Below are 9,370 nucleotides of genomic sequence, written 5' to 3'. Positions count from 1 at the left end.
ACTGACCAAATATGAGTAGAGAGAATCAGGTGCCAAATGATTGAGAGAGTGCTAATTAATCTCTGATTCTGAATCTTTTCAGGGACACATAAACTGTTAGCAAAGCGACGCATGGATGAGCAATGGCTGCAAAAGGACCAAAGGCATGCACCCACAATTAATATTCATAAAGCATTGCAGATGGAATTAATTAAGCTCCAGCAGTATAATGATTGATGTTGATCAGGCAGTTAATTAATTAAGCACCCAAAATCTTTTTCTTGGACTGTTTGCAGAAAGCAATGTGTAGTACCTGAGAATAAAGTGAAGGACAAATGCATAGGTCTGAGAGAAAGGTCATATAGCAACTGCCTTTTTTGGGCCTTTTTATTTTATTTTAGTTTTTGTTTTTTGTCTTCCTGATAAACAGATTCTATATGTTGTATTTGAATTTGTTATCAGAATTGAGCCACCAAATTCTCAAAATAGCGATAATGGAATAATAATTCATGAAAATGTATAGACAAAACTATAAGCTATTACTATCATCTCCAATCTTTAAAACAGAATCACTATAGAAATTTTTAGATTTTTTGTTGCTCATAAAGCTCTTCTTGTATGTCATCGCTCTGTTGGGCCATATTTATTCAAAGCATTGCTCCCTATCATATGCTCCTTCATTGCATATGTCAAGTTATCTAATCAACATCTCTAACTTTATCCCAAATGTGCATTGAATTTCATTGATGAAGCTATACGATTAGCTAGGGATAGAGGTTCCCTTGATTGTAACATTTGCATATATTGACAAATTTTCTCTTTCGTTATGTGATGGCTAGAGAGATACACTATATGTCATTGGATATCTATAATCCTATATAGATCTTTAATTATTAAACTTTGCTATCATGTGGATCCAACTCCTATATATGTACTATTGTAAAACTTCATTAATTAGCTACCTATATTGTTGTCTTATGAACCCCAATAATATTGTTTCTCATCTCGGAACAAAAGACACTTACTCCAACATCTATAAATTAGCATATTAATTTATTTATCACAATTTATTTTTACTTTTATCTAATCTAGCATAATGTATTGATTTCGTACTAAAATCTAAAAAAATGATTAACTAGACTGGGTAACGTTGAGCCTGGGATGATCGATTCAGTCCCACGGAAGTTTTCCACCGACCACCAGAGTAAATGCGAAAGCGCTCACAGCGGACTGTCCAGGAGCCCAACATCCTTTAGTTGCATGTCCCATTTGGAGAAAAATTTTCTGCAAATTAATCATACTCAGGGCTCGAATCACGGATACCTAGATGATAACCTAGATACTCTGCCGTTGCACCATAGCCCGGGGATTTAGATACATCGGTGTCAAGTGGTTATCAATTTTTCATTTGGATACATGACAATATACTTGATTATATAAAATAAAAGATTGTGCAAGATTTGAAAATGCCCTTAAAGGTTGAACTAAATGGCAAGCATAGTTTTTTGTGTTTAAACCTAGGACCTCCGACTCTATGGCATCTTTTAGGTGCGTTATCTTGTTCACACGACTATGTCGAGCATCTTAAACTACTCCCTCTTGGTGCAATCATGCATCACTCATGTTAAATCAAAATTTCAAATTATAAAAGGGTGCTTCTATTTTCTTTGAGACATACGAGAGAGATAACATGAAGATCCTTGATTCTCTATTGACTATCTTAATTAAGCTTCTACAGTTCACATTCTTTGTGCTCAAGATACTTAACCTCCTTTGGCGATATAGGTTTGGATTAGACGTGCAATATTGAAATCCTTTACCTAATGACTGATCTCTCTTGCATCTGATTTTTATAATTAATGACACTTCTAATTAATTACAAAGTTAATAGTTTATTGTCAAGTAATTTTACAACTATGATGCAGGACCAATCCAACTTGACTAATTGAATTTTAAAGGATTATAATTTTTGACTCAAGACCCAGAATCAGACTTTGTCGATAACCACACGTACAAAATTCAGATATCTATATTTATTATGGAGAACCATAATCGCTGACCCAAAAAGTAATGTTTATGCTTTCGTTGGAGCCTTTGAAGATTTTATTACTATTTTTAGTAATTTTTATTTTATGGTATTTAGGGTATTTTTGATATTTCTAATATTCATGGGTTAGAATTTGTCTATATCATCGTCCTATTTTATTAATTTCAATTTCTGTCAAGACATTTTCTTTTATGGTAAGATTTTTTTTTAAAAGATAGGAATTGATGTCCATAAATTAATATTTCTTTCCTTTCTTTGTCTTAGAATCTAGAGTATATATAAACACATATTTAAACATATGAGAATTCATCCTCTATTATTAACAAAACTTTCATTTTTAGTAAATGACAAATTTCTTTTATTTGTAGAGGTTTCTTTTCTTGGCTTCTTCTCAATTCCATCTTCATGTCAACCCGCAAGATAGTTGTTATTTTGCCCGACATCAAACTCTTATGATATCCTTCCTTCCGAAGTAGTTTTCATACTACTTTATTCCTCAATTTTTCTTCCTTCTCCCATTTCGTTCGGTTAGCAAAATTTAGGTGACAACATTTTGCCTAAATATGAACTAAAAAAAGATTATAGAGTTCATCAAGTCTCCTTTTTCTCTAGAGAAGAAGTATTCTCCCACCATATAAATGAAGCTCTAGCCACTAGATTTATACACTCAAACCAGCCAATTCTAGCAATTTATTTTTTCAAGTCAATTGGAACTTTTTTCAATATTGTGATGTGTGTAAATTATATACACTTTTATGCATATTTTGACACACATTCACATACTTTACGCATGTTTTATCTATGTATTTTTATACCCCTTGTCTTACTTTTAGCATAATTACTCTTCTTTATTTGGAGATCTACTCTTTGTGTATTTTATGTTGATAGGAGTCAAATTCGAAGAGAAAATGATGTTCATGGTTGATCCGGACAACACGAAGACAAACAACACTGGTTGTATGACTTTACACGGTCGTGTCAAAGAAGCAAGGAAGAGGATGACTCTGGCCGTGTGAAGCCACATGGCCGTGTGGCTTCACCAAAGAAGGAGCAAGGCACGACCGTGTGAACCCACGCGGTCGTGTCATCCCACTAGCAACAACCAAGGCATAGCAATGTGGATCTACACTGTTGGTGCAACCTTAGGTCAAGGTTGACCTGGTTGACCCGACTCGAGTTGACGTGACTCGAGTTGTATTTTGATGTTTGACTTGGGAAGATTGTCGGTGCAACCTTAGGTCAAGGTTGACCTAGTTGTGTTGCATGTTGATGTTTGACACTCGTGAGAGAGTTCTATTCTTGATGTGGGACAAGAATAGATGTTTGGGAGATTATTGGTGCAACCGTAGGTCAAGGTTGACCTGGTTGACCTGATTCGGGAAAAGTCCAAGTATGGAGACTTGGCACGGAAAAGTCCAAGCAGGGAGCTTGGCACTGGAAAAGTCCAAGTATGGGGACTTGGCACGGAAAAGTCCAGGACCTGATTGGCGAAAAGTCCAAGTATGGAGACTTGGCGGGGAAAAGTCCAAACAGGAGTTTGGCACGGGAAAAGTCCCGTGAGTGAAGCCGGCGGTGGAAATCCTGGTGAGTGAATCCGGTGAAAATCCTAGTGAGTGAAGCTAGGTGAAGGTGAAAGTCTGGTGAGTGAAGCCGGGCATTCGGGAAAATCCTGGAGTGAAGCGGTGAAAATCCTAGTGAGTGAAGCTAGGTGAATGGGAAGTCCTAACTGGGATGTTAGGCGGTGTGGAAAATCCTGAGTGAAGCGGTGAAAATCCTAGTGAGTGAAGCTAGGTGAATGAGAAAGTCCTAACGGGATGTTAGGCGGTGTGGAAAGTCGTGAGTGAAGCAGGCGGTGTGGAAAGTCCGTGAGTGAAGCGGCGGTGGGAAAGTCCTAAGCGGGATGTTAGGCAATGTGGAAATCCTGGTGAGGCAGGTGAAAGTCCCGTGAGTGAAGCCGGGAGGAAAATCCGGATGGATCGGGGATGATCGGACTTGGTGTTGAGGAAAGTCCAAGTAGGTCAAAGGATTGACCGGACACTTGGCAGAGAGTTCTAGCAGTCAAGGGAGTGACCGGATGCTAGGGATGAAGTACCAATAGGTCAAGGTTGACCGGATATTGGTTTGAAGTCTTGGGACTTGGTTTGGGCAAAACCAAGCTCTGGATCTCAACAGACCGATCCGGTGATACTGTTTTCTCGATCGGTCGGTGACCGATCGATATCGAAGCTCTGTTGTTCTTGTCGATCGTGACCGATCGGTAAAAAAACAAGAAAGCGACTGATCGGTCCACGGGCCGATCGGGCCATCTGATCGATGCGTGGACCGATCGAGAGCAGCATCGCGAGAAGGAAGGAAGGGATCGTCGTGGACCGATCCGGTATTTGATCGGTCCACGGACCGATCGAGTACGCCTGAATGTCTACGTCGATCGATGCGGGACCGATCGTAGGCTGATCGGTCCACGCCGATCGAGTTCTGCAACGCAAGCGGCTAGTTTCTTCATTGTTTCTTCTTCGCGGTATAAAGGGGGAGGGCATCTTCTGTGCGAATTCTTCTTCCTCTTCTCTTCGACATTGCGTGCTGCTGGTGCTTGAGCTTTGTTGAGCTCTTCTTCGCAAGCTTCGCGTGAGCTTCTTCCTTCGGCTGGGACTCCGACTGAGCTGCTGCTGTGGTTGGCGTCTGAGAAGCTGTTGCTTCTTCAACAGTCGACAAGAAGGCAAGGGTTGTTTACATTTGCTGTGTATTTACTTCTTGCTTCTCTTGTATTTGTACTCCTTATCTTGCTGTTGCAAGAAGTAGTTGTGGCGAGGTTTCTCCACCCATAAGGAGCTCATATTTAGCCGGTTCTCCGGGGACTCATCCACCGACAGATTGGTAGGCTTCGTCCACCTTACGGACACGCCGAAGAGTAGGAGTTCATCTCCGAACCTCGTTACATCGGTTTGTTTTTCTTCTCCTTAGTTTCTTCCTTGTATTTCCGCTGCGACTAACCCTAACTGTAGGAAGAACGCGAGAATTTGGGGCGGCTATTCACACCCCCCTCTCTAGCCGAGTACGAACGATCCCAACAAGTGGTATCAGAGCAAGGCCGCTCTTCGACGGATCAACACCCGGGGGAGCACGGGCTAGAGATGGATCTCTATGGAGAAGATGTCACGATTCAACCCTTCTACGAGTCTCACGACAACTTCACATATTGGAAGGTAAGGATGATGTATTTTCTTAGGACTAATATGTTAAATTGGTTTTGTGTACAAGAAGGGTTTTCCCCACCGATGGATGAGGAAGGAAAACCTATCAAGAAGAAGGAGTGGACGAAAGAGCAAATCCACCAATCCACAATCAACGACGAGGTAACGAAAATTCTTGAATTTTCATTACCTAGTGATATCTTGCATAAGATAGGTAGATACAACGATGCCAAGGAATTGTGGAACAACTTGGCAAAGTTCCATGAGGAGAGCTCAAATTCAAGCCATGAAGAGGAGCTAAGTGAGCCAAGTAGCTCACATCATGGAGGGAGCGAATTGGGAGTTGAGGGCTACTCAACATCCAAAGAAGAAGAGGAGGAGAGTTCCTCTTGTTCAAGTTCGGAGCAAGAAGAAGAGACATCTACCTCCGGAAGGGATGAGGAAGAGAGCTCACACCCATCCCCAAACCTAGGTAACTCAAGCATTTCAATTTCAAATAAGTTACATATAATATGCTTTGAGTGTAGGGAACATGGACATTACAAGAGTAAGTGTCCAAAGAGGGTAAGAAAGACTCCACCGGCGCCAAAGGTCAAGGAAGCCGGAGTCCCGAAACGCAAGGGCAAGGAGCACATCGTGTGCTTCCAATGCAAGCAAAGGGGACACTATAGGAGCCATTGTCCGAGGGGGAGGCAACCTCACAAGGGCAAGAGACCGAGCACTTCTATAGGGGGAGCTAAGGCAAACCCTAAGGTATCATTTAAGTCTCATTCGTGCAATACTAGTAAGATGCATGCTAGAAATTTTATTGCACTAGTCAATAATGATAAGCATGATAACATTAGAAATCGATACACATGCTTAGGTGCCAAACATGTTAGCCTAGATAAGAACAATTCTAGAAATGCTAACCCTAGAATTAACTCATCTAAGGCTAAGGAGAACCTAGGTAGAAACCCCAAAACAACTAGACACATGCCTAGGAATACCTCAAAGAAAAATGACAAATCAAAAATTGAGGTATTAGAGAAGGAGAATCAAGTCTTGAGGTCAAGACTTGATACTTTGGAAAAGGCTCTTAAGAACTTGGAGAAGTCATCTCTAGGGTTTAAGGGTCAAAAACCAAAGCCCAAGGACAAGAAAGGTTTGGGTCACAAACCTAAGTCCCAAGTGGTCAAGCCCACTTACCACAATGTTCCATTCGATTATGGAATAAAACCTAGGGCTAGGAAGATCACCACCAAGGTCACAAGGGGAGTCACCCCTAGAGTTGATCTTGATGAGACCCAAATGACCAAGGCTTTAAAGCCTAAGAGGGTCATTAGGAGGGTTGCTAGGGAAGTCATCCCTAGTGAATTTTTAGTGAACCCAATGAGCTCAAGTAGGTATTGGGTTCCTAGGAGCATCTTCTCTACCCCATAAATGGGTTAGAGAGTGTCAACTCCAATAAGAAGGGTAGTTAACCCAACTTTGAGGAAATTGACACTCAAGGAGCATTTTCAAGGTTTTGAGAACTTTTGAAAATGAAATGAATTATCATTTACTCCTTTGAAGAGTTAAATGTGCCTAAAGATTGGAAATCTCATTTTTAATCTCAATTGGCACAATTTGGGAAAATCTAGAGAACTCTCGAGGAAAAATGAAACATGCCAAGTTTTGAGGATAAATTTGATCTTTAAGTGGCATGAATTAATCTAGAGTTCAAGAAGTGTCAAAATTAGGATTTTGGCATTTTGGGGCAATCTAGGATTAAATTTGAAGTTAGCCAAGTGGTTAAGGATACTTAGATAGGGAATTTAGGTATTTTATTTGTGCTAACTTGCCATGATTGGTTGCCATATGCCATGCCATGACATCATATTTATTTTATTATCATTTGAAATGTCATGATAATGCTTAGGTTATCTATATGTCATGTGTTAGTTTAGTTTCAAACTTTATGTCATGACATCATGACATTGGCACATGTTTTCATATCATTATATGCCATGTCATCATCTCTTGCATTATAATCAATGAAATTGATTTAAGGACAAACACATAATTTGATATTGAGATCAAATTGGTGTTTAGAGAATGCATGAGACCTTAGTCTAAGATAACTTAACCCATATCTCACATCAAATTGACTTGAATGTGGTTTGATACACCTTAGATGTGTGTGAGATATTAGGATCATGAATTAGGATCAAGGTGTATAGCTCTTGTACCTAGATGAGCCTAATTCAAGATATGGGGATCATAGGGAAAGCTTGTGTACAAGTCATGTACATATAGCCCTAAGATTGTGGTCCCAAATTAAAGGGTTTGAAATCATTTCAAAATTGTTTTGAAAAACCTTGATGAAGCTTTCCTAGTGATAGCATTCATCATTGAACATTGTGATACAAAGTTGACTTAACTTTGAACTATTTCAAAGTTTTTGAATTTTGTATCAAGATTTGAAAATGGAAGTTATTCTCATAGAAAACTATTTTTCCATGATAGTATATGTTATGAGGAATGTATCCTCAAAATTTCACAATTTTTCGAATTTTCTGGAATTTATTAGGGGTTTCTGAATTTCGGAGGAAAATCAGAAATCCCTGATCAGTGTCTGGATCGGTCGCTGGACCGATCCAGGGAGGGCTGGATCGGTCACTGGACCGATCCAGAGTGCTGTGGATCGGTCTGGTGACCGATCCAGTGAGGTCTGATAGCGTGCCAATGTGCTGAAATTCGACTGCATGTCTGAAATTTCGGCTGAAAGTTGGTTTTTAGATTTCTAAAGGTTTGAAACTCTCCAAGACATTGTTGGTGCAATGGTCAAGGGGGAGTTGGCCTTTAGGGGGAGTTTTAACTATTAGTCAAGGGGAGTTGACTTTTAGGGGGAGTTTTTACTCCTTGAGGATTAGTGATATGGGATTATCACTAAGTGGATTGTTGAGTTTAGTATCAAGGGGAAATTAAGAGTTTCAATGAAAGGTATGGGACTTTCATTAGGAAGAAACTCTTGACCTTGATACCCTCCTTTTCTTTTTGATGTGTGTCAAAAAGGGGAGAGTGTTCATTGGAGAATTATTGGAGAACCCAAGTTAGGTTATCGGTTCAACCTAAGCTAGGGGAAGATTGTCAAGGAATGTTCGAGGAAGAACATTGGAATACTTTTTGATGTGTGTCAAAAAGGGGGAGAATTATTAGAGAACCCAAGTTAGGTTAACAGGTTAACCTAAGGGGAGAATGTCTAGAGAATGTTCAAGGAAAGAACATTGGACATTGGAAGATGGTTGGAAAACCTAAGTTAGGTTATCGGGTTAACCTAACTTGATTATGGTTTTGTCAAACATCAAAAAGGGGGAGATTGTTGGTGCAACCTTAGGTCAAGGTTGACCTGGTTGACCCGACTCGAGTTGACGTGACTCGAGTTGTATTTTGATGTTTGACTTGGGAAGATTGTCGGTGCAACCTTAGGTCAAGGTTGACCTAGTTGTGTTGCATGTTGATGTTTGACACTCGTGAGAGAGTTCTATTCTTGATGTGGGACAAGAATAGATGTTTGGGAGATTATTGGTGCAACCGTAGGTCAAGGTTGACTGGTTGACTGATTCGGAAAAGTCCAAGTATGGAGACTTGGCACGGAAAAGTCAAGCAGGGAGCTTGGAAAAGTCCAAGTATGGGGACTTGGCACGGAAAAGTCCAAGCGAGGAGCTTGGCGCGAAAAGTCCAAGTATGGAGACTTGGCACGGGAAAGTCCAAACAGGAGTTTGGCACGGGAAAAGTCCACAGTGAGTGAAGCCAGGCGATGGAAATCCTGGTGAATCAGGTGAAAATCCTAGTGAGTGAAGCTAGGTGAAGGTGAAAGTCCGGTGAGTGAAGCCGGGCATTCGGGAAAATCCTGGTGAAGCGCGGTGAAAATCCTAGTGAGTGAAGCTAGGTGAATGGGAAGTCCTAACTGGATGTTAGGCGGTGTGGAAAATCCTGGAGGAAGCGGTGAAAATCCTAGTGAGTGAAGCTAGGTGAATGAGAAAGTCCTAACTGGATGTTAGGCGGTGTGGAAAGTCCCGTGAGTGAAGCCAGGCAGTGTGGAAAGTCCCGTGAGTGAAGCTGGGAAGTGGAAACTGGGATGTTAGGCAATGTGGAAATCTGGTGAGTGAAGCAGGTGAAAGTCCCGTGA

The sequence above is a fragment of the Zingiber officinale genome, chromosome 4B (assembly GCF_018446385.1).
Source record: "Zingiber officinale cultivar Zhangliang chromosome 4B, Zo_v1.1, whole genome shotgun sequence".
Classification (NCBI taxonomy): domain Eukaryota; kingdom Viridiplantae; phylum Streptophyta; class Magnoliopsida; order Zingiberales; family Zingiberaceae; genus Zingiber; species Zingiber officinale.
This window is presented reverse-complemented; position numbering follows the sequence as displayed.